Source organism: Lycorma delicatula, chromosome 1 (assembly GCF_047948215.1).
Source record: "Lycorma delicatula isolate Av1 chromosome 1, ASM4794821v1, whole genome shotgun sequence".
NCBI lineage: Eukaryota > Metazoa > Arthropoda > Insecta > Hemiptera > Fulgoridae > Lycorma > Lycorma delicatula.
In genome coordinates, this window is record NC_134455.1 from 216,350,199 (window position 1) to 216,377,773 (window position 27,575).

General features: G+C 29.8%; 1 protein-coding gene across 1 annotated transcript in view; it reads left to right on the forward strand.

Annotated features, from left to right (window-relative positions):
- The window catches only part of LOC142328480 (uncharacterized), a 506,312-nt gene that overhangs the window by 304,552 nt on the left and 174,185 nt on the right, over window positions 1–27,575 (forward strand). The window contains exon 3 of the mRNA XM_075372302.1: window positions 17,966–18,003. The gene's annotated coding sequence lies outside the window, so the exon portion shown is untranslated. The remainder of the gene's footprint in view (window positions 1–17,965; window positions 18,004–27,575) is intronic.

A 27,575-nucleotide genomic window follows, 5' to 3' on the forward strand; every position in this document is an offset into this window, starting at 1 on the left:
ATGTATTACTTACTGATGCAAAAATTAGACCGATGTTTTATAGTTTTCGATAACTGTCCGTTGTGAAAAGTTTTATTTTTAAAACAAGATAAGATTTTACTTAAGAGATTCTTTTTTTTTAATGAAAAATAAATTACATTACATATTAATAGTAAATTGTAGTATTATAAATTAATAGCAGTGTTACTATTTTATAATAAATACGTATGTTTAATCGATTGTGAAATACTATTTACTTCTGTAGAAATCATTCCTTGCCAGTTCGGATAGCCTAATATTCTAATGCTTAGATTATGTAAGAGAAATATTTTAACACGTTGATTTATTCATTTAGCCTATTGTTACATGAAACTATTTGTCGATAGACAAATAGATTCGAATTACGATGCTTCTTTCATTCATTATTTGTGCTAGTCAGCGTGTCCGATACGTTGAAATACGCTTAGAAAATCTCTACATAATGTATTAACCTTTAATTATTTTATTTCTTTTTCGTTCATGAATTTAATTCATTAAATTTCGCTCCAGTGTTAAATTAATTTTTATTTTTAAGCTGTTAGTAGCCTACATATATCAATATTAATGTGTACACTAAAGCGGTGTTAATTTAAAGGCGGTGATATTTGTATCATGTTAGGAAGAATAATGTTATTTACTAAATGTTAAGATATAAATAAAAGACTCAGACATATAGTTTACTTAAACAAATAAATTATATTGCTATTTATTTTTTACTGTAATATTATCACAAAAAAAAAATATTTGTGGTAGTATGTATAAATTACTGAACAAATTACATCGATTGTGTTATTGATTTAGTCAGATTTTTAATGTTATATACTATAAACGTGATAATAAAGAAAAAAAAGATATCGTTAAGAATATCGATTAATTACATAATATGTTTATACGATTGTGTAGGTGCTAGTATGTAGTCCTAACAAGTAGATTTGTCGGTTTTAGGTTTAATGTATTATTAAACTGGTATGTTAAAAAAGTAACTAATAATCTTTCGGTTAGAAATTGAAATTTATTCCTTGAAATTTCATTTGTAACATTGCCTGTAGGCATAACTTATTCTTTTAATTTAATCCTTTGAACTTCTTTAAATATCAGCTTATTTTAAAAGACTACGCTCATGTTTTTGTAAAATTATCTTCGCCGTGTACTTTCATTATATATTTATGCTTTGGAATAGGTCGACAAACCTTTAAAACACCATTTAATAAAGAATACTTTTAGGATGAATAAATTAGGTAAAACTTAAAAAATGTTTTGCCATTCTTGTTGAAAGATAATTAGTTTTGAGCCGGGTACGATTCGCATCTCCACACGGATACGCTTAAAGTTAGTGAAAGATGTGGTTACCTTCGCCGGATAGGAGCTAGTATCGTTGAAGGCGGGAAAGAGAAAAACCGTTAACTGAAATGGTGTACTGTATTTCCTGATGAGGCGACATGTATATACCGGGTACCTAAATAAAAATGTACGGATACCAATATTATTCTGACGGAACTGACTTTAACAAGATTTATGCTCCACCAGGTTTCATGCAGTAAAAATTGAATATTAGTTTAGTGAAGTTTAAATTCAAATAAATGCAAGTCAGGATGGCGCAGAGTTAATTCGCCTTTCCGTCCGGGAGATGGGTTACTGGAGAACTGGTGAGACCAAAACCGACAGCCTACCTCCCCTAGTCGGGTTTTAAAGCCTGCTTATTTCAAAATTGTTTCTTGGCCATTCATTTAGTTGTCGCGTTTTAATTATCAATTCTAGTTATCCTGGACTGGATGTGAGAATCTACAGGTACACTAAGGGAGCATCTGTCAACCAGGATCCCGTGCAAAAATGCTGTCCAACGTATTCTTAATTCTGGAATATCATTTAAAATAATTATGTACACGTGAATTACTCCATAATATCTGCTCGTCGTAGATTATTGATAACCTGACTTATCTATTGTGACAATAGCTGGTGGATATTCGTGAAATGCGAGTTTAAGAAAGTGTAGTTTTAATTTACAATTGTTTTTTGGATTTTTTAAGCCAATTTTAATCGACGGGGTTTTGTCTTTAACACAATTGAGTTGCGGGCTATAGTTCTCTATGGGCCATAGTCTCCATATATTTTTTCCCCCGATAATAGAGGATTTTTCAGAATTTATAGTACGTATTAAATTAAGTACTACATGAAGCAACATTTTAACAAAACGTTTCTTGTCGGCTTTGAGCGAGGACTCCTTCGATATTTTAGGGAAAAGAATTTAAAAATTTTTAGTTTGGAAAGTACTCGTACTTTATTGAAAACAATACAGAAATAAAAATAAAATCTATTAAATTGCGACTGACGTTGGCTAAACTATTTCGTCTGATTTAAGAAAGGTTATTGCCTTCTCTTAATGAATTTTTCCAGATTTCTACGAAAAATTCCAAAAAAATTGTACGATTAAACTAAAACGTAACGTTTATAACGTTGTTAATTTGTTTTGTGATTAATCGGTGATAACATATAGTGTTTCACTTTCTCATTTTTAACGGGTTACATCATGAAATTATGTTTGTCATTAACTTTGGATTTGTTTTTAAATTTTGATATTCGTTTATCTAAATTTCCTACAGAAATAATAAAACTTTCAGCCCCTCAAATAATTTGCTCATTATTTGAATTAAAATAATAGTTATTCCCAATAATATGAAAAAGAATTAAATTACGAGGTAAAATTCTTTTCTGTAATTTATTGTTACAATTAAGTTATTTATGTAGTTTCTTGCTGTAATTTATTATATTGCATTCATTAGGTATGACTTTTTAGGTCATTATCGATTGATGTATACAAAATAAAGCAACTGTTTAAAAGGAACCGGGTTGTTTGTGAGAAATGTACACTTCCTGTTTTTAGACTGAAAAATGATCTTTAGTGTTAACTAATAAAGAAACCTTTCCCGAACGCTTCTGTCAATTATCTGTGATCTTTCATTTATATTGATTTCTCTCCAGCACTGCCTAGACAGTTAATAAAGTACTGTGAAAAATTAATCCGTTTGGAATATTATTATCCTCAAAATAATAATGGTTTTAAGATTGCTGTTTTATTATTTATTTAAATTGATAATGCAGTATTATTTTTGATGTTTATAAAAGTAATGCGACTTTTATTTCCTAACTCTTGTTTCTTAAAACGAAATTAATTCATTAGTTAAAAAAAAATTAAAAATCATATTAGGTTATATTATTAATATCAGAGCTTTAATCGCTTAAAGTGAAAGGAAGCTTTAGAAATTGTATACATAGTGTAATCTGTAATATTTAAGTGATAAATTAAGAATATTGTAATTATATCTACTTAGGTAACCTATTATGCGTATAATGTTGATTAATAAAAGAAGATTGTAGAGAATTAAAACAGAAAAATAAATAAATTGATAAAATCCGGAAAAAATAACAATTGGTGAAAAGATAATAGAGGAGAAGTTAGGAAGAAGCATTGAAGGGGAGAAACAGAGGCAGCAATATAAATGTATCGGGTGAATATAAAGGGTCCCATAAAATAGCAGTAAAACATACAATCGGCTTCAGTAAGAGAAAAAGAAAAAAACCACGGATTATCAGTGAGATGACTGAAAAAATGGAAAACTGACATGCACTTCAGATTATTGAATAATGAATTAAGAATGAAACGCAAAAGTCAAAAAGAAATGGCGGGCAAGGGAATGCTTAAAAGAAGATTTGAAAATAAAAGAACGCTATGAATTTCTGCATAAAATTGTATAAAAATAATATGGGATAAGTGAAGAAAAATACAAATACAAAAATACTGCCAATAGAGAAGAAAGGGTTAAAAAAACAAATGTACTGAAAAGGTGATTGGAGTACATAGAGCAATCATACTAATAAAAATATTTTATTCGTGTAATTAGATTATACAAATAAAATAATAATTAACTAGATTTTTATTATTATTTTCATAGAAGTCTTAAAAATGCTTACAAGCGGTTTGATATTGTGTAATGTGATTTACTATATAAATGAGGTGTATCCAGATGTGTTTTTTTTAAACCATTCCAATCTCTAAAAAAGATCTGTACAATAAAAATCTCGATTGTAGAACAACATTTAGTTCAGTTTCTCATTCAGCAATGATTATTCTACAAATTCCAATAAAACATTAAAACGATGGACGGAATATTTAAAAAAAAACTCGGATTCAGAAAGAAAGAAAGTGATGAGACGTAAGAGATGCGATAGGGCTAACAATAACTATCATTGTAAATATAAAAAGAAAAATCTGAAGGAATAAGTTTAATTTTATAGATGTGTAAAAACATTCTCCTGCCATTTCCAGACCCCTAAAGGTAAAGAATATCCCACTTGCATTACAACCAAAAGGTATTGCTTATGGAAGCATTAAAAATACTTGACCCTAAGTAGTTTTAATAATATTTAACTTATATTACAGTATTTTGATTTGAAACAATTTTTAAGAAAATATATTTCATTAGCGTGTTAGAAACGATGTTTATAATTAATAATAATGTTTATTACATGAGCCAGTACAGTATTTTTGAAACGGTTATGAAAAACTTCAGTTAAACGTGAACATTGCATACTGTTACTAGTCTGGTGACGTGCGTCAGATTCTTGTACAGTCGTGCACTGCGCTCCTCAGTCAAGGCCACGTGTGAGGGTAATGACCTTCTGTGCACGCCGCCGTATCCCGGCCTAGGCGTCTTTAATACGTAGCTTTAAAATTGACCGAACAAGTCGGCCAGGAGGCTGACTGCCAACGTGTTTAAATCTGACTTGTGTTTTTTTTCGTCAGATCCATAAAGTAGATCCTACTTATTCAAGGAGAAAGTACCATTCATTCTACTATCATTTTTTATTCTTTTAAGTAGACCTGTATTTTTGTCAAATTAAAACTTATGAATGAACGTAGTAAATTATGTACAAAAAAAATATTAATGAATAAATATTATGAATCTGACCTATTTTGTTGTGTAATTTTAAACATAAATAATTTTATACCATTAAATTTATTATACGTTGCTTGTTTATTTATTTTATTCATTTTTATTTTTTTGAGTGGATAAATGTTTTTAAAACTTGATCATAAAGCTTGCATTGGAACAGGTAATTCTGCCAATTTTTTTTTTGACAAAAAATTAAACAAAAATGTCACCGTTTCAGCAGCAGACCTATTGGTATATTTTTGAAATGCATTCATTCTATGCTGTAAATAACGTTGCCGGTTAATGAAGAATAACAGTTGATAATTATGAAATAAATAGTTAAAATTTCTATAATGTTGTAAAAAAATCGTATACCAAATTGAAGAGCGGTTTTTTCTAGATTTGTTTATTAAGAACTCATTTAAAGAAGAAACATGTCGTCAGTTTTATTATAATTTTAATACAATAAGTTTGTATTATAATAAAACAAACTAAGCTACATGACTTCCAGAAAAAAAAGAATTTATATATTATTTTTTGTTATAAATATTTATTCAATATAAATTAAACAAATATTTGTTACGTTGTAATAATAGTACTAAGAAAACCGAAAATATCATTTTAATAATTTTTATATTCTGAGCTTTTTCAAGTACGGGAGAGAGTCTGTATGCATTGTGATGACGTAAACATGGCGATGAAATCCTCTTATAAAAAGTAAGTGCATGTTTAGAAGTAATCTGTAATATTTTTATTGGACAACTATTGCGGGATTGTGCTGTGGTATTACAGCGCTGTAGGTTGTTGACAGAAAGTTCTTAAATGAGTTTTTTTTCCTCGTTGTATAATATTTATTACAACAAGAATGCGGAGTGCGGTTACCGTGCCAAAAATCACTTTTCCACGTTTTTGATTTTTTTGGGCCATGAAACATGGAAGAAGGAAAAAAGAAGGGTAAATTCTGTTCACGCGTGCGTGTTTAAAGAACAAAGGTATCATTTTATAGTCCAGCTTTTACCAAAGTAATGAATAAATGATATGAAATTTTATAGGAGTAAAAGCAGTCTGTATTTTAAGTTATGTTTCTTTAACGAACGTTACAATGCTTGAAACGCTATTTACAAAAACGGCGGTCATTATTTCGGGTATATAAATTTAAAAACTCATGTCTTGCTCTATAAATGAATTCCTTATCAAAATGATATTGAAAAAACAGAGTAAAGTGAAATTTTTACAGCTCAAACACAATTGTCTTCTTTATTAGCCAAACTATATTATTTGAACAAAAAGAAAAGAGAAAAAAATATTAGCGTTGAAACAGTTCGCCCTCGGATCTGATAACGGAAATTTTTAGTTGAAGAATAAAATTATACTCGTAATTACGTATTAAACGTATTTAAATGCAAAATAAAATCCTTCTTTGTTTTCATAACGTGAAATCATTTATTAGGTTGTAGTGTGAATAACGATTATTTATTAAACGTAGATCGATAATTATGAGGTAAGTCTTCTTTGAAGATTTCGGTCAATCGTATTTATTGCTGTTAATTTTTTTTTTTATGACTTCATATGATTGCTTGTCATCGTGTTATGAATAAACAGTTAGTGAGTTAACGTTAGTGTAATCCTCACACTTCTAAGACAGACTGCTAAACTGCAGTCGGTTTTCTTAGTATACGGGTATGCTGCCAGCCAGTTATCTGGACTAGAATTTTTTTCTTCACCTGCAGTATTCATAGGAATTGCTGAAACTATTTATGATGTGAAAGATTTTTTTAGTATTAGAAATCTTATTTCTTCGCGAATGGTAGCGTTTTATAGGAGTAACGTCTTCCTACTTATCTCCCTCCTAATTTGTTCCTTTTTTTTGGCGCCGATCATAATAATAGGAATAATATATAAAGTGTTTGACAAAGGTCATCCAAACGTTAGGAAAATACGATTATTTTACTCAACATAATGAAGAAAAAATGTCTTGTCCCAAGACTGTCTTTATACATCTAAAATTGGTTCGTTTATTGTAAGTCTTTTTTGTTTATGAAAAATTAATTACTTTCATTTAGATAGTGTATTCAATTCAAACATAAATAGCTGAAATATTAATGGAAATAACAATTCTTCAGCGAATATATACCTTTTTTCGTTGCTGTTCGCTTATACTAATGACAGCAGGTTGAATTTTGTTAAAAAATGATAATTTTTCAGTAATTATTCTTTAAATCTGAAAAGAATAAACAATGTATATATTTTTTATTTACGCAAAATACAAAAAATCTGAATTTTTTTGTTAGTTTTAAAAATGCTGTTTGGAAAAGTGATATCTATGTTTAGGTTTTAATTTTATTAAATTTTTACTTTTTTTTAGGGAATTAAAAAATTCCCAAACATCACGAAGCAAATTATTATTTAGTCAGACTAATTGATTTATTTACTATCTATTTACAGTTTATCTAAAGTGTTTTATGTAGGCTAACTAACTATCTAAATAAACTTTGTTAATGAACGGTAAATTCATGTATTAATAAGACAACCAAAAGTTGTTCCTCGCAAAAGTAATTATTTGTTTAATAAAATTTAGATTTATTTTAAGACTTTTGTCATTATTTTCTATTTTATATATTATTTATTTGTAATTGTAGCGTTATAAATTTAAAAAAATTAATGTCGATGTAAAAGAAAGTAACATACGAAATTAATTGGAACAGTGTGGTAATTTTCAGCTGTTGACTTACAGTGCAACGTAAACAAACGAGTAGGCATATTCCTCTATGTAGCTATTCTCGATCCGTTTTCGAGATTTGCATAAACATGAGGATAAATGTGATCGATTTATTCTGACTATTACACGTTTTGTTTTTTTTTTCTCTTTATAAAATTAAATGGATACGGGTTCTAGACAATATTTTTTTTTTTTAAACATGCAATTTTGTAAAAGTATTAAATTATAATTTATGAGTTATTATGTTGTAACGATGCGTTTTGATTATCTAACCGCATTAGTGAAAGTTAATTAAACTTTTTTTGTACGATTCTGTTTAAATACTCAGCTTATCCTTTTGTTGAATTAAATTTTTCTGGATTTATATAATAAAAAAATCATTAGGACACTTTAGTCACTAATACGGAAAAAAGTACCCGATTTACTGACTATTCTCCTTATAGACCATAAAACGCATGCCATTGTATATACAAAAAATAATTTTTAACAGTGTATCTGCTTTGGAGTAGACACTGACTTTGTTAGATTGCGGTTTATTTTTATTAAATTTTTCAACAAAGTTTCTACAATTTATTGTCTACGACTACATTTTTCTTTTAATTTTCTGTCTCTTTCCCTCCACCACCGACCGCAGGTAGCTTTTAATATTGTACGATATATAACATTTATAGATTTTCAGTGCAGACATTTTTTACTATTTTTTCGTGTCGAGATATTTTCTGTTAATGTATTTTAGTTTTATAAAATAATTTTTAATTTGTCCTTTGCATGCTTTCTTGATTCTATTTTTGTGTCCAAATTTAGAATGAACTCTGACATACAACTATTCATAGAGTTACTTAACGTATTCTTAAGGTCGTTTACTAAATATTGTCTCTATTTCTAATCGGATATAGCACCCTGCGTTAGATTTAATTTTTTAAATCGCGTCATTTAAATTTTTTCATGAAATATCAGTAATATTGATAAATGTAATAAAGTGGACAGCGGTAGACTGTATGATTAAAAGAGAGGAAAACCTCTTTCTGTAACTTTTACGACCGGGAAGGAATTGCATGTCTGTAAAACATTCGATCACAAAACAAAGCCTGAAGGAAGAGGTATCGGACCGTACTGTAGTATAATAATTGTATAAAAGAAAATAATAATAATACGTTATAACTTATCTGCTTAAGGAAATACTTTTATTTTAATATAGTAAAAATAGTTCTGTTTGAAATAATATGTGTATTATATTTTCAGTTTGTACGATTCTTTTTAAACCCGTTTACAAGGTTACATTTACTGATCGTATACTGTTGCAGTATCGGTCGCTTAATAAGTACTGATTATACCCTTGGTGCTTTTTCATTGTTATACATTTTTGTACTATTGAGCGTGGCGTTATTTTTACTTCGCGACAGCTGTTTAATGTACTCAGTTGATGTTTAATTTACAATCATCTTAGTCGGTTACTTTTATTTTTGACTTATAATTAAAGTTACTTTAAATAATCTAAATAATGAATTACTGAAGTTGGAAAATTAAGTTTTTAAATGAATATAAAGGTCGCTTAATGTAGAAATTAAACTGAATAATCAAGTTATCCTGTGTTTTAATGCAAACTATAGAAATTCGTGAGAATAATAAATCCGATTTCGGAGGTTTCATCACCGTATTTAATCCTAACAGAAATTATTCTTTATCTTCTAATGTAAACTTATACCGTTTGACAAAAAATTAATGAACTACAGTAGTTTAGATTTTTGTGCGATTCATGTCTAAATAATGGCATTCTTATTCCAGATTGTCTGTCTGATTGACAGACATTCTTATTTAGGATATATTTATCCTAATGGTGGTTATCGGGCATAACTATCACCTCATTACGTCAACATTTGCAATTTGGTCATGTAATTTACCAACATAATCTAAAATTAATGTCATTATTTACTTCCAGGATGAAAACAGTAATATCCTTTATTTTTTCTTTTGGCATTTTAAGTCCTCGTTTGAAAATAACATTTATTTATCTGAAATCATTGTAATGAAATTAATAATAATATGAATAATTCATTTTTCGCGTCTAATGTTCAATGTTTTAATGTTCAAACTTTCTGTGGTATTCGCCTTAGTAATACTCGGCAGTTAAAGAAATTCTACTAACAGTGTGGATTTACTTAATCGAGTAAATTCTTATTCGACAAGTACCAATATTCTTATTCGTGTAGTCTGTATTAGAAATAATTTTAAAAGCGTTTTCGCGATTGCCGGTATTCTTTTCATGTACGGTGATCGGACTTCATTTCTACAATAGATTGATGCGGTACTCCTTCGATCGTGATTGAAAGTCACGGTTTCATTCGGTGTAGGTTACTGTGCGATTACAGAAGTCGAGCATCTTGGTTGTTAGACGATTTTAAATTATGTGCAACTTAATATTTTTTCTGTGACATATTTTAACCATTTGCTGAAGCTAACGATCAACGAAATTCTATACAAAGCAATTTTGATGTAACGTGTTTACAAAATGCGAAAGCTGTTTTTCCCCGTAAAACAAAATGATAATTTTTATGATTAGCAGGAAGACTTCAAACAAGACTTAAAAAGTCTACATGTATCTCCCGCATACGAAATCTCATATCGTATAATTAATTAGGATTGAAATTACTAGGGAAACCGTGATTGACGATTCAGATTCGATCAAAGACATCTCTCTTAATACCGGTAATACTTCTCTGTCCTATTGTGTTAAAACTTTCTTTTGACGACAACTCTCATGCGAACAAGAATGCACTAGGAATTTCTCGTGAGAGGAAAAGAGTACTACGTCGTAGTTAAGAATAATACTAAAAATTAGATTAATTATTTTTAACGTAAAATATGTATGAATTAATTTTTTTTTGTTGCTACTAAAAAATTCCAGCTATCAAAATATTCCAGTCGTCATTAAAACGCCGCGCTGCATGTAATGCTATAATAATTTAACTTTCTTATTTAATTTATACGATGAGAAATGAGTTGAAATAAGTTAAATGAGTTGAATTTAAACATGAAATAAGTTTTCACTTATTTATCTGAGCCGTTTTTTGCTTGATTTTCATGTGCGTCCGATTTGGAAGTTTAATAACAGAAGCTTGTCCACGATTTGTGTCTGATTTAGGATATATTTATAAAATGGATTACAGCGAGCGACATTTTACGCAGAACTAAACACCGTGGTACCGCTGCACACCACGCGGAGAGCTATTTTGCGGAGTTCATGTAGCGTATAACGTAATTTCGGAAGTAGTGAAATTCTACCCTTCTGCTATTTATAGTTACTTACGAATCATATACCCATTTATTTATTTTCGTTAAAGGTCAGTAAAAAAAAAAATTACAACTGGCGGTGGTTTAATATATATATGTGTGTGTAACATTTTAGATTATTAATTGCGGTTTTTAATTTGTTTACAAAATATTTGTAATAAATTCATCATAAACGATTACATGATATTATATTCGATTATTTGTGATCTTATTCGAGTGAATTTTTTTTAATTATACTATTACGACTAATTTTCGGTTATGGAGGGTACAATTATTTTATAATTTTCAAAGGTCATTGAACGGTTTCCTATGTTGTGAATTAGTAATTAAATTATGAGTAATTAATATTTAATTTTTTCAGAAAAATTTTTAATAATTAATTTGCATCTTTTATTTAACTTATAAAATAAATTTACCTAGTAAAGTTTACATAAGTAATAATAATAATGCATGCTTTTAAAATTAAATTTAAATATACATGTTGTAATTTGTTCACGGGGACTCATACGTAAGTGAAATGTTTGGAACCAAATTCACTTTGAAAGTTTTTTTAGGTATTTAAAAAATTCATAATTAAAAAAATATCAACCAATTAATTAGTTTCATTTGATGGTTTAAATTTATTATTAAAATTCAGATGAATTTGGCGAATATGGACATCGAAAGTGAATACATGAAATTTTGATTAATAATTAAATATAAAAAAATTGAAAATCTAATTTTATGGAGTCTATTAAATTACTTGCTTGTAGGTAAACGATACTAATTTTAAATTTGAAGATAAATTCTACGAACATCTGAGAACAGTATTATAGGTTTTCCAGTTTCCACATATAAAACATTTAGCTACGGAATTTATAGATAACGTAATGGAAAAATTAAACATAAATATATCTTGTAAATCTTTATAAAATTTTACGTAGCGTAAAATTAATTACATTCTATATAAGTTTAATAAACAATGATGCGATCAGATTTATAAAATTATTTATACTAAACAGACAACTGGAAGGAATTTCAATTATCCGTCAATTCAAGTAATTGTTCATAAAAATATCTATGTTTTTTATCCCCCTCCCCCGGGCCGGACCCACAGTTAAGTATAACTCAGCCCAGGGGAGTGTCCTTTGAGTCTAACGGGCCTTCCCGCTCACCAGCTGTACGTCTGGCAAGGTAGGTCGGCCCGCCCGTTGAATCTTTTATACTGTGCCAGCCTCTAACCCTCAGCGAGGAGACTCCGGATCCAGCAATGCTGCAACCTTTATCGCCCCCGCTACAGGCCGGGTTTCGGTCTTGTCTGCGTCTTATGCCTCAAACAAGGAGCCCCTAGAGGATCCCATACCGGGAATCTGGTCTTAACTCTCCTTATTGGATGTTCGGTTCTGAAGATTGTCATCACGACAGGGAACTGTCATAGCAGTACACGTCATGTTCGGAGTCCGCAACTGATTATCAGGGCTGTCACACCAAGGCATACCAGTCCTCATAGCTGAGGCTGTCCAACGCCTCCCGCTAGAAGCCCCTTCTCCGCTCCTCATCATCTTTAGCTCGAAGCACCGTCCGAAAAGATCTACCTCATCTATTTTCAACTTAGAGCTTTAAACTTTACTAATCCGAGAGATAGGTACACATAATTGATGAAAGAGAAAACAAATTTGGTCCGATGTTATTCAATTCTTAAAAATATAACTCTAATTACACCAATAACAAAAAAAATTACTTACGTATAAAAAATGAATTATTCCATGAAGATGTTAAATACGAGTAGTATCGATGAAAAATGGTTTCATAAAGAACGTAATAATTCTGGAAACAATTACCTCGAGGATAAACTTAACGTGAAAGAACTTCAATCTGATATTGGATATTTCAAACCCATTGAAAAGTTCAATCAGTTCTGGCAATACTGTGTGTGTGTATATATATATATATATATGTCGGAGAATAAAGTACAGTGGAGTATCTTCCGACAAAACGATGAGAATATTCTTTAGAATATCTGTATTTTTAGTAGTTTTAAGAAATGTACTATTACTTGTAATATTTTGTAAAATAAGGTTTAAATTGTTTTATTGCGGTAGGCTTAGGCCTAGGTAGGCACATGGTTGTCAACGTAGTCGGGATCCCAGGACGATAGGGGTATCATAAAATTAATAAGGAAAAGGAAATATGCAGTAGGTATATTATTTGAGAATATTGAGAAAAGGCAGTCTTGCTTTGGAACCCAGATCGAACAGACGTCCTGGTGATCGCGAATTCGTTATTTCCCTGAGCCTCGGTCTATCGCAAGTTGTTTTAATATTATTTGAATCCTAAATTAAATTAATCTTATATTATAATTCGTGTACTACTGAGTTATTGATAAGTGATAATTATCATTTGTAATTATTTCATTGTACGAGTTATCTACTCATTTTTATTAATTGAACTTTATTATAATCTTATATATTCTCCACTTGTAATAATAAAAATGAGTGAAACACAAAACGCTGAATCCCTGACAAATCTCCTCGCCTCTCCGACATATATATATAATATTAAGCAAACATATGTATTCATGTCATATATATTTACGAAAAAAAGTTACTATTAAAGCACTCACAAGAAACCAAACATAAAATTGATTTCCAAATATTAAATTTCTTATAAATAGATTATTAAACCTTTACTAATTATAAGTACATCTGAAAATTAGAACCATTAAAGGACGTAAAAATCTAAAGAAACAGAACTCAATGTTTTTTTAAATTCCTTTTTTATTAGGTTTAGTTAATTAAATCGTTATTTTTAGTACATAATATTGTATCTCGGATGACGAGAAACAAAGGAACTAGTGAGGGGAACCAGCTGGGTTATTATTTTACCAAAACTTAATACAAATTGTAATCATATAGCTCATATGATAATATTATATAGTTCAGTCCGGGTAGTATCTATATAATCTATTGTCCAGTACAAAAATTGATAGGTAGATCGATTTTTAGATTTGATGCGCTTGAAAAATTTTAAATTATAAATAAACATCATGTGCGTTATAAACGGACACTGATGTAGTAATACATACTTGTACGTTTGTAAACAGTATTCATCGGAATTAATTTTTGTTAGAGATAAATTAGCCGAATATTAATGAAAATCCAAGTGTACCTGTTTCGCTGTTAACTATCCTGCAAGTGTGTGTGTGTGTAAAGTGTAATAATTACTGGAGTTAAAAACCGTGGTCAGCGGAACTAATGTTTATTGCTTTTCGGTCTCCTTCCTGTGTAGTATTCGTGCAAGTATTTTTGCAAGTTATTGGTGTTGAAGAAACTTACTATAACTAGTGTATGTGTATTGCAGCACGGGTACCACATGAAACTTGATTACATCTGCATTGTTTGCTATTATCGTAGTTATTTTGTTAATAAAATTTAAATTTGAAAATAATTTCATACTATTTAATATTATTAAAATATTTCTAATAATATTATGTTGTTACTTATTAATTTAATATTGTTTTATTTTTTATATAATATTAAAATTTAACAATAACAAATACAAAAAATCGAAAAAAAAATAAAATAAAAAATAAACTCACCAAATAAATGAATCAATTATTGTTAATGTTTTAATTTTAAATATTTAATTTTAATAATTTTGGTCTTTGTAGATACCCAAAAGTCTTTTGATTTTTATACAAGATTTACTTTGTTTCAAATTATAAATATTATTAATGGTGTATTATTGTCATCGAAATTTAAACGCGTTGAAAACAAATTATTTTAAGAAGTATAACTTTGATAATATGCTAAGGCTTACCTTAAAAAAAACTAAATAAAATTAAAAAAAAAAACCTTATTGAATGCTATTTTATAGTGATTACAAAGAAAGAATAAATACATATTTTACGTCAGCGTAGTAGTCCTCAAAACAGGTTATGTACATAATTGTGGTGGAATTGGTTTGTCAATTCCTAGACGACATTCCTGTGACATTTGAGTTAATTGAGTCGCATTGACAATAGTAAACATATTACTTTTATTTGGACTAATCCAATAGACGTAACCTTTATTACCGGTGAACCATTATTACGATAATAATGCTAACCATTACATGTGACGTATACGTTGAAAAACGTTTCTGAAAAAATGCCTTTTTTCTTCGGAAGGTTACGGATTCCTTGTTGAATTTTTTTTAACCGAGTACAGTGATTCTTGAAATCTTCTGATCATCAGGGCTTCTCGTAGCGGGGACTAAGAGATACGAATGTACTACTTGCCGTTACAATTTTTTTTCGGATAATAATAAACTTGTTTTTCCCTTCTTTTGCACCACCGTCTGACTGCTGGTTAGTTGAAAAAGTGAGACTGTGATTCAATCGACCTTCTTCTATGAGTCTTGGAAATCAGGTCTTTATGGTAATCGTTCTGCGATAGCCCCGAGCTACTAATGTAGCAGTTGCTGCCTTATGTTGTGACCTTATGTGTTCGGTTATACAGGGTCCGGCATATAAACCTGACGATTATTGAGGGATAATAATTAAACTGTGTTTCGTACTATTAAAACATTTAATATATCAAATTAAAGATCAATTTTTGCAATTTATAGTGAATTACTTACACAGATTTTTTTTTAATTTGAATATTTTGTCGTCCAAATGTTTTCCATTACTCTTCACACACTCGCTTAACCTCATTCTAAAATTTGGCATTGCTCGTTCAATCATCACTTGTGGAACTGCTTCAATTTTTCGTTGAATGGCCTCCTTGAGTTCTGTAATTGACTTTGTTCGACTACGGAAGTGTACTTATGTTTGAGATACCCCCACAGAAAAAAATCACAAACAGCCAGATTAGGTGAACGCGTTGGCCAAGGAATATCGCCAAATCGGGAAATCAAGCGTCCAGGAAAGGCCCTTTCCTGGACGCTTGTCCAGGAAAGGTTTCTCGCAGAACATCCATTGCGATTCTCGCCGTATGGGCGGTGGCACCATCCTGTTGAAACCAAATTTCATGTCCTTGAAAGTCATTCAGTTTCGGTCGCAGAAATTCATTCAACGTGTTTACGTATCGATGAGATGTTACTGTTACTCTGCGATTTAACTCCTCAAAAAAATATGGGCCAATTATGCCGAACTTTGAAACCGCACACCACACTGTAACATATTGACTATGAAGTGGTTTTTCAAGAATTTTCCGTGGATTATGCGAAGCCCAATAACGGTAATTTTGTTTATTCACAAATCCTGATAGATGAAAATGCGCCTCGTCACTTAAAAGAATAATGGCATCCTGGTGGATATTTTCGAGGATGACCTCGCAAGCTGCTTTGCGAGACGCCTAATCATTTGCATTAAGTTGCTGCACTAACATCATCTTTTACGGGTGGAATTTCAGGTCGGCATGAAGAATTCGTCGTACTCTTCGATCAGAAATGGCTAGCGTAGCAGCATGTCTCGCTGCTGAACGTCGTGGAGACCGCGTAACAGCTAACCTTACAGCCTTAATGTTTTCAGGCGTTCTCACAGTTCGTTTTTGTTCTGTTGGTTTCATCTTTAAAGCAGACGATGTGTTCCTAGAATTCTTCACCCACAACAATATCGTATTCGTACTAGGAACAGACGCGTGTCGATTTAAATTGAAATGTCTGCGAAATAAACGCTGTTTTACAATAACCGAGTCATTATTTTTAAAATAGGCTTCAATCACAAACGCTCGTTGTTCACCCGACCACGACATACTGGCTACTGAAATAGCATGAATAGACCTGTCGATGTAAAACACTCCCGTCTTCTCATTGGCAGTGGTGCCAACATAACAATTACTACAAAATCGTCCAGATTTATATGCCGGACCGGTCGGTAATCTCACACGCAACACGAATATGTGAATGGACGAGGAATTTTTACCTTTAAATACATCGGTAAATGTAAGTACCAGAAGATTTTATCTGTTACATTCAAATGAAGAAAATAACCTTGATCTACCGATGAGAATATCCAATTTTTTTCGACGGACTGTTAACAGAAATCTGTATAGAGATATTAATTATAATGAACAGTCGTTGAATAACCGATATGTGGTAACTGATTTTTTCTTATCGCTTATTTTCGCTTCTCAGGGCTGACAAAATTTTTTAGGGATACATTATTTACACATGTAAACTTTTTTCACGAGTAATACACACACACACAAATATTCACTACAGTTATTTAATGTTACAAATTATTTTGCAAGATTTTATAGCATTTTGTTTCATCGTAATTAGATTAAACCTCGGACATGGCTGTATAGACAGGTGCTACCCTAGAAAATTCTTGGCAGCTATCTGCTTGGTATGTGTTACTATTATTAGCATACCTTACTGTATTAATGTATGGTGAGAATTCATTACGGTTTGATAATTCAATAGTTCACAAATTTTAAGTAATCTAGCTGGAATTCGTACATGGAGCATCGGGATTAGAAAACCACTTGACCCGTTGAATCCTGAATCCATTATGTTATCCAGACTTCGATTACTGTAAAATATGAGTTTATCTTACATTACGGAATTTGAAAATAGCATTTAGTAAGTTCATATTCACAGAATCTGTAACCGAGAACACGATACTTACGCCTATTCCTTTCAAATGAATCTTTTACGTACCTTTGATTTACGAATTGCATTTCATTGTTTTTATTGTAATCTTTTATGTAACAGCTTGGAAAAAAAGTACTAGTATCAAGAACGATGAAATTAATTGACCGTACAGTAAATACTCATGTATACCGTCATACGTTGGTGGAACGGAAAACACCTATTCTGTTCATAAAAAAAAAATTGTTTTACTCTTTTATGTTCTTGATATATTCTTCAGTAGTATTTTATGAAAATATTATTTGGTGGTATTCCGGGTAATTACTGTTTTATTATCTTCTCTGATTCATTAGTAATTAAAAGAAACTTGTTATTATTACATTGATTAGTGTGTCTTTACCCTATTAAAAGTATTAACATTGTTGTAATAAGGTTTTTTTTTTTGTAGAAGATGGTGTTTTCGGGATGGGTACCATCTTAACAGCAGTAAGTATTACAACAATCAAAAATGTTTATCTTTAGTTATTTTTTCTGAGTAGTAATTTTTTTCTTTTAATATAATAAATACTTTTTTCTGCAAAGGTTTATTATCATTTGTTTTATGTAAACTTATAAACGATAATAATAAAATAACTGTTAAGTTTATAACATTTCAAAAAATAAAAAATTTTACAATTTAATATAACAACGATAGATCACGGATTTTTAAGCCGGGTGAATTAAGTTTGTGGTTGTTATACGATTCAGTTGGTTGTATTTATTATTATTATTATTACTACACAAATATTTTAAAAACATTCTATTGGTTTGGTCCTTTTTCCAGTAAAATTACATTAACGAAAATTATTTGGCTTGAGTTTTACGGTCGGACACCTATCTTTTACAGAATGTCTGCATCAGCAGATGATGTAAATGAACAGTTCCTTATCCTTTAGTTAATATGTTCAGATCTCACTTATTTTCCTTTTTTTGTAACGGGGTCGGTCTTTTAAACGGCTTAGCCTGTTGCCTTATGACAGTTAAATATGAATATTTTTGTTTTCAAATTTATTGTTCTAAATATTTTAAGCTCGGTAACTCAGTAAGTATTTCGTTCAATGACGTCTTAATGGGGGAGAATTATCTACGGATGCAGATTCATTTTGAAATCCATACTTTAATACTTAAGGCCACCGTGAATATGCACATAAATATTTTATTTTTATTACTATTTGATGTGATAAAACGACTTGCGAATAAAATGTAATGAAATCTTTTTTGTTTACTACTGTGGTCGTTACAAGTTATTACAATACTATCTTATTACACTTTTACATATTCAAAAAACTTGTATTATTTATAGTTTTCGTATGTTAAATATGTGTACTCACGTTTAGTCATTTAAATATTTATTTTGTCTCGCTAGTTTCAACAGTATCAAAATTATTTAATCTTAGGTGGAATACAACTAAAGTGCTTTTTAAGCGTACAAAAGAAACCTACTGATAAATGTATGCTTAAGAAAATAAAAACTGGTATCTCTAAACAAAGATTTAATCATATACTATGTGAATTTTTTTTTAAATGCATGTTACATTGGATTAGATTACAATTTATTTGCTTAATAATTTTATATACATATATACTGTTTATATACAGTTTATAAAAAAAATTAATTTAATTTTACGTACGTAATTCACTGATTAAAATTTTGAGGTGCGCACTTGCAGAAAAAAATTTAACGACGTAGCTTGTTTGCTATTATTTAGATACTGTAAAGAAAACTTATTTAAATAAAAATAGATATTCTTACCGAAGTTTTTACGTTAGATAAGGTCATCTTTTGTTGTTCAAGGCTGTTCCTGTCATTAAGTTCTTTTATTTGTTTTCATTTCTGAAACAAACGAGAAATCTACTTACTGTACAGTGTAGAAAGCTTGCAATTCATACTGTACATACCTTAAGATTTATTTTTAGCGGTTTAGAATTGCTAAATCCCCGTTTGTTTTTAACACCTGTTTAATGACGTATATTGTATCTAGCGGCCAGATTTCTTAATATTAATAAAAAAAATATTCTTCAAAATTATTGCCTTTATCTGTTGCATTGTGGTGTATATAGCCCAGTAAATAAATTCATGAGAATTGACATTGTTGTTTTTTAAAATAACGAATCATTTTTGTTTGGGATACGATTTAAATATATCAAAATAAAGTCAAAATTGCACTTTTATATGTAAGAGAAAGGGTACTCATTATTTACGAACGGTTAATAATTATTTATAAACTTATCTCTTATGTTAAATTTTCTATTTCTGGTCGTGAAAAACAGGCTCTGTTTATTATATACGAAAAGCTCTAACAATCTATTTTAGAAAATCAGTTACATTAAAAATCTAAATATAACTCGACAGAAGGGATACATTATTTTGCTTGGTTTACACTAAACTGATTGTCCCAATAATTTTTTTGGCTGTGACACGTTTACCTAAAATGCGATAGATACTGTTCATAGGTAATGTTGATAGGTACTTTCTCTTAGAGCGAAAACGTTCAGTATGCAGCCAATCCTGGTGTGAAAATAGTGAAGGTTCGCTTATGAATCTGTATAATATTGGGCTTGGCATGCTGATGCGCTGTAGCATGCGATTCAGTGAAGAAGGGTACAGGAAGCTGTTTTACTCCCTATTTTCCTTAATAAAGAGTGCGAATAATTTTCGTAATCGTAAATGCGGTGTAAATAGTACAACCGATTAAATCGAAAATATCTCGATAGAGAAAATAATTTGGCATCACAGAAAATGTTTAGTTTTATAGAAGTGCTTACGTCCAGAATTGTTATACTTGATGCCCTTCTGATCTTAGGAATACGGAATTCTTTGAGATCAATTAAGGAATGTTAATTGATTACACTATTGGTCGCTATTGTAATTGCCGTTGTTAAAACTGTGATCGATTTGAAAATGTCCCTGCAAAAGCTAAGCGAAACGGTCATTTTGTAGATGGCCTGTATACGTATATTTTTTAAGCGGATTTTTAAGTAGGTGAGATGTGACATTCATATTTAGTCTCGTATAAAATTATCTTATTTGACTCTTTGTTATTGTAAATAAGTATAGTAATGATAACGGCGGATTTGAAATCGTTTAGATGTAGACTATCGATCACCTGTTGAGAAACATGTGGCGTATTGCCAGAGTTGCGAAGCCACCTTGTCCTTGTATTTTGCAATACTTACCTATATTTTTTCCTCTCTCTCTCTCGCACACTCTCTCTCTCTTAATCGGCTCTTTCATTTCTCTCTTAATCGTGTGTACAAGTATTTAGTGCCTACAAGTATTTGTTAATACTTATGTATTCAACCTGTCTTCATTTTCTATTATTAAGATAGGTCAGCCGTTCTCGTTACTGTTTACATTATATGTATTTATTGGAACAACGTTTATCTTCAATTTACTGTGGAATATATTATTTATTTAATCTGATAGTGTCCATTTTTGTTTCTTTAATGTACTGTTTATTACTTTTTTATTAAAATTCGAATTTTTATTTATAAACTTTATTTTTGATAAGACATGCGTTTTGTTTTGTATTACTTAAAGGTTCGTTTTAAACTACTGGTTATTAGAAATAACATTTACGTAAGACTGAGGTGTAACTGTTTATATATTTTTAAATCTTCGCGAAATTTCATTTTATATTATTTTTTTTACAATTTTATTTAGAGTGGTAGTTCATAATTATTTACAGCTATATAGTAAAAAGAATAAAACAGAAATTAAGAAAATAGTTAAAATCACCTTTATATTTATTTAAATAACCTACATTAAAAACAAAATTTCGAAAAATATTGTTATACAAATGAGCACTACATTTCGTATTTATATCTTTATAATCTACAAAATATTTCCTAAATGTTATTATAAAATCTGGTGAGACCTATTTCATTTCGTTATTAATGTTAATAACTATGTCAGAGAAACGTTTGTGCGTGCACCTAATTAACTTGTAATCTCATTGAATGCAGGAAGCTGTATAGTAAACCTATACTATAGTTTGCAGTTCTTTGAAGTTTAAATTAACCTGTTTTAACTTTCCAATTGATATTAAATTATATATATAAACAAAAAGGGTGAACATACATGTTGAGGCAGAATATATTGTTTCTTGTCTTCAGAATTTATTAAATACCCAACTTTAGCACGGGTATTTGACGTATTATATATAATATTTAGTTTATTAGATTTTTTATCGTTGTAACTATAGCATGAGCTTCACTGTCTTTTGCAAACCAATGATTCAAATAAATGTTAAAGTAAAAATAATAAAAAATATAGATTACTTTTCAGTACGTGATTTAAAACAATAATCACGTACTGAAAATGAGAAAAATATCATTCTATAAATTCGTCTCCAAATCTGGCGCCACATAAACAGCTCTTAACAGCAAATCAACTAGTAAGCATATACTAAACTAGAGTAGAATTATTAACTGTAAATATGTCGCTAAACTTAGAAAGTCCAAATTTAATGGAAACTTATTTGGACTGATTTAATTTAAATTGTTTCAGTTTATTCTACTTCTTTTTAGTTTGGTTTTGCTTAAAATATGAGTAGGAGTATACAAAAAAATCCGACTTTGGAAAAAGGTGCTCGAGAGAAAGGCAAAATGAAGAAACTTACGTATTATTAAAATACGTATATTAAAAGAGAAGGAATGCGGGAAAAAATAACCGGTCGAGTCGAGAATCTTTTCATTTTTTCCTAATTCTGTTTTGAAATGAAAGTGTAAAAATTGCTATTATATGTTCTTATGGCTTCAATTTGTATCTGTATATTTACTATTTTTATTAACAGCATTCATTTTTTATTTCGGTTTTATTTGGTATGGTAAAACCGTGTAACAAAAAGATAGGTCGTGTAAAAAAATATTTTGTACAAGGGAGTCTTCAAATGTTGATAAATGAGAAAAAAAAATGTTCGTTTGTGGGTTCGTGTATGTCAGTACTTAAGCTAAAAAAAAAAAAGAGGTATCGACTGGACAAAAAGTGTTAAAATTTGGCACGGTGACATCTTATGTATAAGATTCACTGTGTATAAGGGACATTGATGCTACTAAAGTTCTGAGTCGGTGCTTCAAAGGATCAAGTTAGGCGGGTGTCATATTCTGAGGACGTTTAGAAATACCGTTGCGATTTTTTGTTACAATAGTGAATCGATGTCATTTCATGTGATGCTATTTATTTGTTATTGCTTTCCATTTTTGACTTTCAACAATATTTGTTATTTTATTCAATTGATGATTAAACTAATAAATTAATAGTCAAGGAAACTTGCTTTCTGAAATCGCTTAGATTTTGTAATCGTATTTTATTATTAATTAATTTATTTTAATTAAGCTCCTTTTACATGTAATTAATTTATTGATTATTAACTTTTATTATTATTATTTGCTACGGTTAAGTACTTCATATTATATTTAAATTCAGTTACCACCCTACTAAATTTCGTAGAGAAAACCACATCGGTCGAAAAGAGCCAAAAAAGCTAGTCAGGTTTCAGTTTGTGTTGGTTTAAATGCCCTTATTAATCGAGAAGTCGAAGAAAGGGTGGTATTTTTTTAATAAACCGGTAATACAGTTTTTATTCAAAGTTTTAAAGTTTTAATGTTTTAAACCGAGAATGCACGGGGAAAAATTATAATGAGAAATTACTTAAAAGAACGATATTCTGATTTTATGCTAAATGACTACATTTACTTATATTTGATAAAAAGATTTATACGAATTGTGAAACGTTTTCGAAGGTTAGGTTTTTAGATTATTTATATCTGGTGATTACTTATACATTACAAATAACATTTAAAATTATGAACTAACTCAGAATAAGAAAGAACATATTATTCTTCTTGAGCTCTCTCCACTACGAAAATCTTATTACAGTTGCAAAAATTTAATTATGTGTGTCTATAAATTCTGTCTTAAAAAGCATAAGTCAGATTGGCTGAGTCAGCCAACAATTATTGTTACCTTTCTGACGTTTTACGAATGTATCTATCTAATCATTTATTAAGCGAGTTAATGTATATAACCATTATATATATATATATATATATATATATATCAAAGCTGAAAAAAGTGGGAGAGATATTACAAGAAACATTTTTCGTTAAATCAAATTCAGATTTAAATATATACTTCTCATATCCTATTAATGGTATTTATTTGAAAAACGTTTCTAAACTTAAAAACGAGAATATGGGCAAAGCAGTTTGAATAGAAATGTATGACTACTGTATATTTTTTATTGGATTGTAGCTTTTTGGTTTATCGTACTGATAGTGGTGGCGACTACGAAGACTATGGCGGCGCGCGAAAATCAATTATGCCAGATTCGATATGTAAATTGTTAAAGTTTTTCAGTTTTATTTTTTTTTACATTAGTAATTAATTAATTTTACTGTTAAACAGTTAGAAGTTAGGAAACAGATTCAGTTGTTTTTGCCGTGTTCCGTTCCTAAAATGTTGAACTGACTGAAATTTGAGCAGATAGTGAAATTTTGCGTTTAGTACGTGATCACAGAACCTCGATTACTTTCGGGTAATTTAAAAGTTTCTCGTTTGGATTTAAAAGGTTGTCGTTCTGTTAGAATATGATAAGAGATTTGAATAATAGAATCATATTGGTGAAATAATCTAGTTCACAGTATTAGCCCATACTGTGTTGCAGTTGATTTATTTTTATTTCTCGTGTTCTAATTCTCTGCAATCGGAATCATATTCTATTTACATTTGTAGATATTAATTGTACGGATTTATTTAAAAAAATTCTATTTGATTTCTAAAACCATAAATTAGTTATTCACTTCTTAATATTTGTTAAAACACTACATTTACTCTTACTTTACTGCCGATTTACCTGTCACTGTTTACTATTTTCTACTTAATTACCATCGGTCGTTCATATGAACGGTCGATGATAATCCGATAGTGGTCGCAGTGTATGAATTTGTTGTTGATAACGTTCAGGTTTTTCATGTAGTTTTACAGAAATCGAATCTGTTGCAGTAGAAAACTTGTTCATAGCACGGCTATTAATTATCGAAATAACGTAACCGAGCAAAACGCAGCGATAGATTTCTTTGTCATACAGGTTAATTAGTTTATTCTGGGTCAAGGAGTACCTCCTTTAAACTTTTATATTTTTTCACTAAGACATTTTGAAACTATTACTACCTTGTACGAAGTAAAGGAAGTATTGTGATCACAAAAAATCTCGGTTTTCAGATTTCAACGGAAATATCCATTTTGACCATCTCCGAGTCCATTTTGACTGGTTTCGGCGAGACGTCTGTACGTACATATGTATCTCGCATAACTGAAAAGCGATTACCTGTAGGATGAAACATCCTACCTGCAGGATGTTGAAATTTTGTATTTAGGACTGTTGTAACATATAGTTGTGCATCTCCCCTTTTGATTGCAATCTACTTAACCAAAAATGTACAAAAAACCCAAAATAAAAAAAAATTGGATTTTTGATTTTTTCTTAACTGCAGTAATAAGCCATCATTGCTTTTCAACGATATTTCATAAAAGGTACTTATTTTCATTGGTTCCAGACTTATAGCCAAATAAAATTTTAATTAATGAAATATTTGTATCTTACAAGGAAAAGTACATCGATTCGAATCAGATTTCATCTCCTTTTATTTAATTTTTTTTTTTAATTTAAATATATTGATGTATTAATATATTTATTTATATATATTTATTAACCTGTGATAGTGTTAAAAAAAAATTTCAGATGATTAATAATTCAGTAATAGAAAAAAAAATTTATGAAATAAAATTTTATGTACTTTTCATTAAAAAAAAAAGTATGTGTAATTTAATAGGCAAACAAGCAGTCATGTGGTGTCCACATAAGATGTTTTGTGACCACATTTTTAAAAACTACATAGAGAAGTAAATGCGGAAATTTGAACGAAATCTTTAGCTTGATTTAAACCGAAGATATACGAGATAAATAAACATATTTATATTTTTATACATTTATTTTAACTTAGCAAATGATATGTTCAGTGAATAAGTACGCGTAAAGATCTGTTGCAGGAGTGTAATCATAAAATGCGTAATGTCTTATAATACAATATACCAGTTTATTTTAATTTGAAGACTACTAAAGTAATTTAATTTGTATTATATGATATTAATATAAATAAATATTATTTATATTATTATTTAATATTCTTCTTGTTCTGCCTTTCACGGTTTAGGACTTAGGCCTGTTCCGACATTGCTAATTCTGCTCCCATCTTTTCACTAATCGACCCAACTTTCGTCTCTCTAATGACTTATAATCATGACCTGTTTTGGAATTCTGTCACTTCCCATCCTTTGAAAATGATTTTTTATCTCTAGGTATCTTGATATTCTGTCATGGATTCTAGTTACTTTCAATTCATGTGGAATATCCAAATTTGTAAGGTGATGAGTCGGGAACATCCTTTAACTACTCTTAAAAATTTCATTTCTACAGATCCTATGTTCTGTTAGTTTTTTATTGAGTATCCATATCTCTCTACCGTGTAGCTATGTTGGGACTGCCATAACAGTGTACTAATTCAACTGTGTATCCCTTTATTTCGTAGAATTCTTCTTATTGTTCCTCAAATATTCCGATATCTACCCAGCTTCTTTGTAATATCTGCCTTTGAATACACGATGATTTCACCCCCTAAATAATTAATAAACTTAACTTGTTCTACAACACACCTATTCACTATCATCTTCGAGTATAGCATCCTTTTCCCAAAATGCTTTCTGTGTTAATATACGAGTATTACGATTGCATTTCTTACATAGGAGTTGAAGCTGATAAATTGATCTTTGCGGATCTTCCTCAGATTCTCCAGTCAGGAGGTGATTATCTGCGAACAAGATTGTACTAATAATAAAATGTTCATTTACTGAAATACCAGTTGGTTTCTTTACGTTCCATTCTCTTAAAACATCATCAGTATAGTACAAATTAAAAAGAAATGGCGACGTACTGCAACCTTACCTAAATCCTTGGTTTATTTCAGCGTCTTCCAGCAACTACTTAACGGTTTCTATGACAATTTTTGTCTGTGAGAGTAATTTTATTCAAGATGGTCGGTACTAGTAAAATTTTCAAAGCTTAGTTGACGCGCAAGAGGGAAGAACAATTGATGAACCGGAGACTGGCTTCTAGCAACTTACGACATCATGTCGCGGTACATTATCCTTTCCGCTGTACTATTAGCAATATTTCAGACAACCCGGCTAGAACTTCTGCGCATTTTTCCAAAATATTATGATAACTTATCACGTACAAGTTAAATAACAAGACTTATTGTAAGCGCTAAAACTTAGAATGATACTATTAATTAATTTTTTAGATGCCGTACGTTGAAACAGGCCAGTCATCTGCCATCGATTGTAAATGTTCATTTAGTTAAATTTGATATTATTAAATCGTGCAAATTGTTAGATTAAGTTTTTTGTTAGAAATTATTTAGTACATCTTTCTTTTTAATTTTCTCGTTTGGTCTTTTTGTTGTTTTGCTTTATCAGGCTTTTACGTAATTTTAATCCGAATTTTTTTCAGCGGGAAGTTACTAAGTTAATTTTGTTACGGAAAGTTAATTATATTTATAAATTTTAAATAGGTACTTGGGTCCTCGACTAGACATCTGCTTTAACTGCGGTGGTAATAATAATAATATAACACCATATCCTTACTTCGATAACATTAACCTTCTTATCTTCCATTTATCCGATATATAACGTTTAATTACATAGGCTTAATGTATTTGAATAACTTCAACGATTTTTGCGGAACTATTTTTAAAAGTAAACATCAGTTTGCAAATTCAAACCGTTGGATATTCTACGTGTATATCGGTTAATTTTAAACCGCGTGACAAAATAACATTTATAAAAATATATTCGTGACCCGGTGGATATAAATTAATTTTTTCCTCTTTTTCCAAGATTCGGAATTTTTAAGTAAAATTTGGCTTAGAATGTCCTTCTTTTGATCGATGTTTAAGAC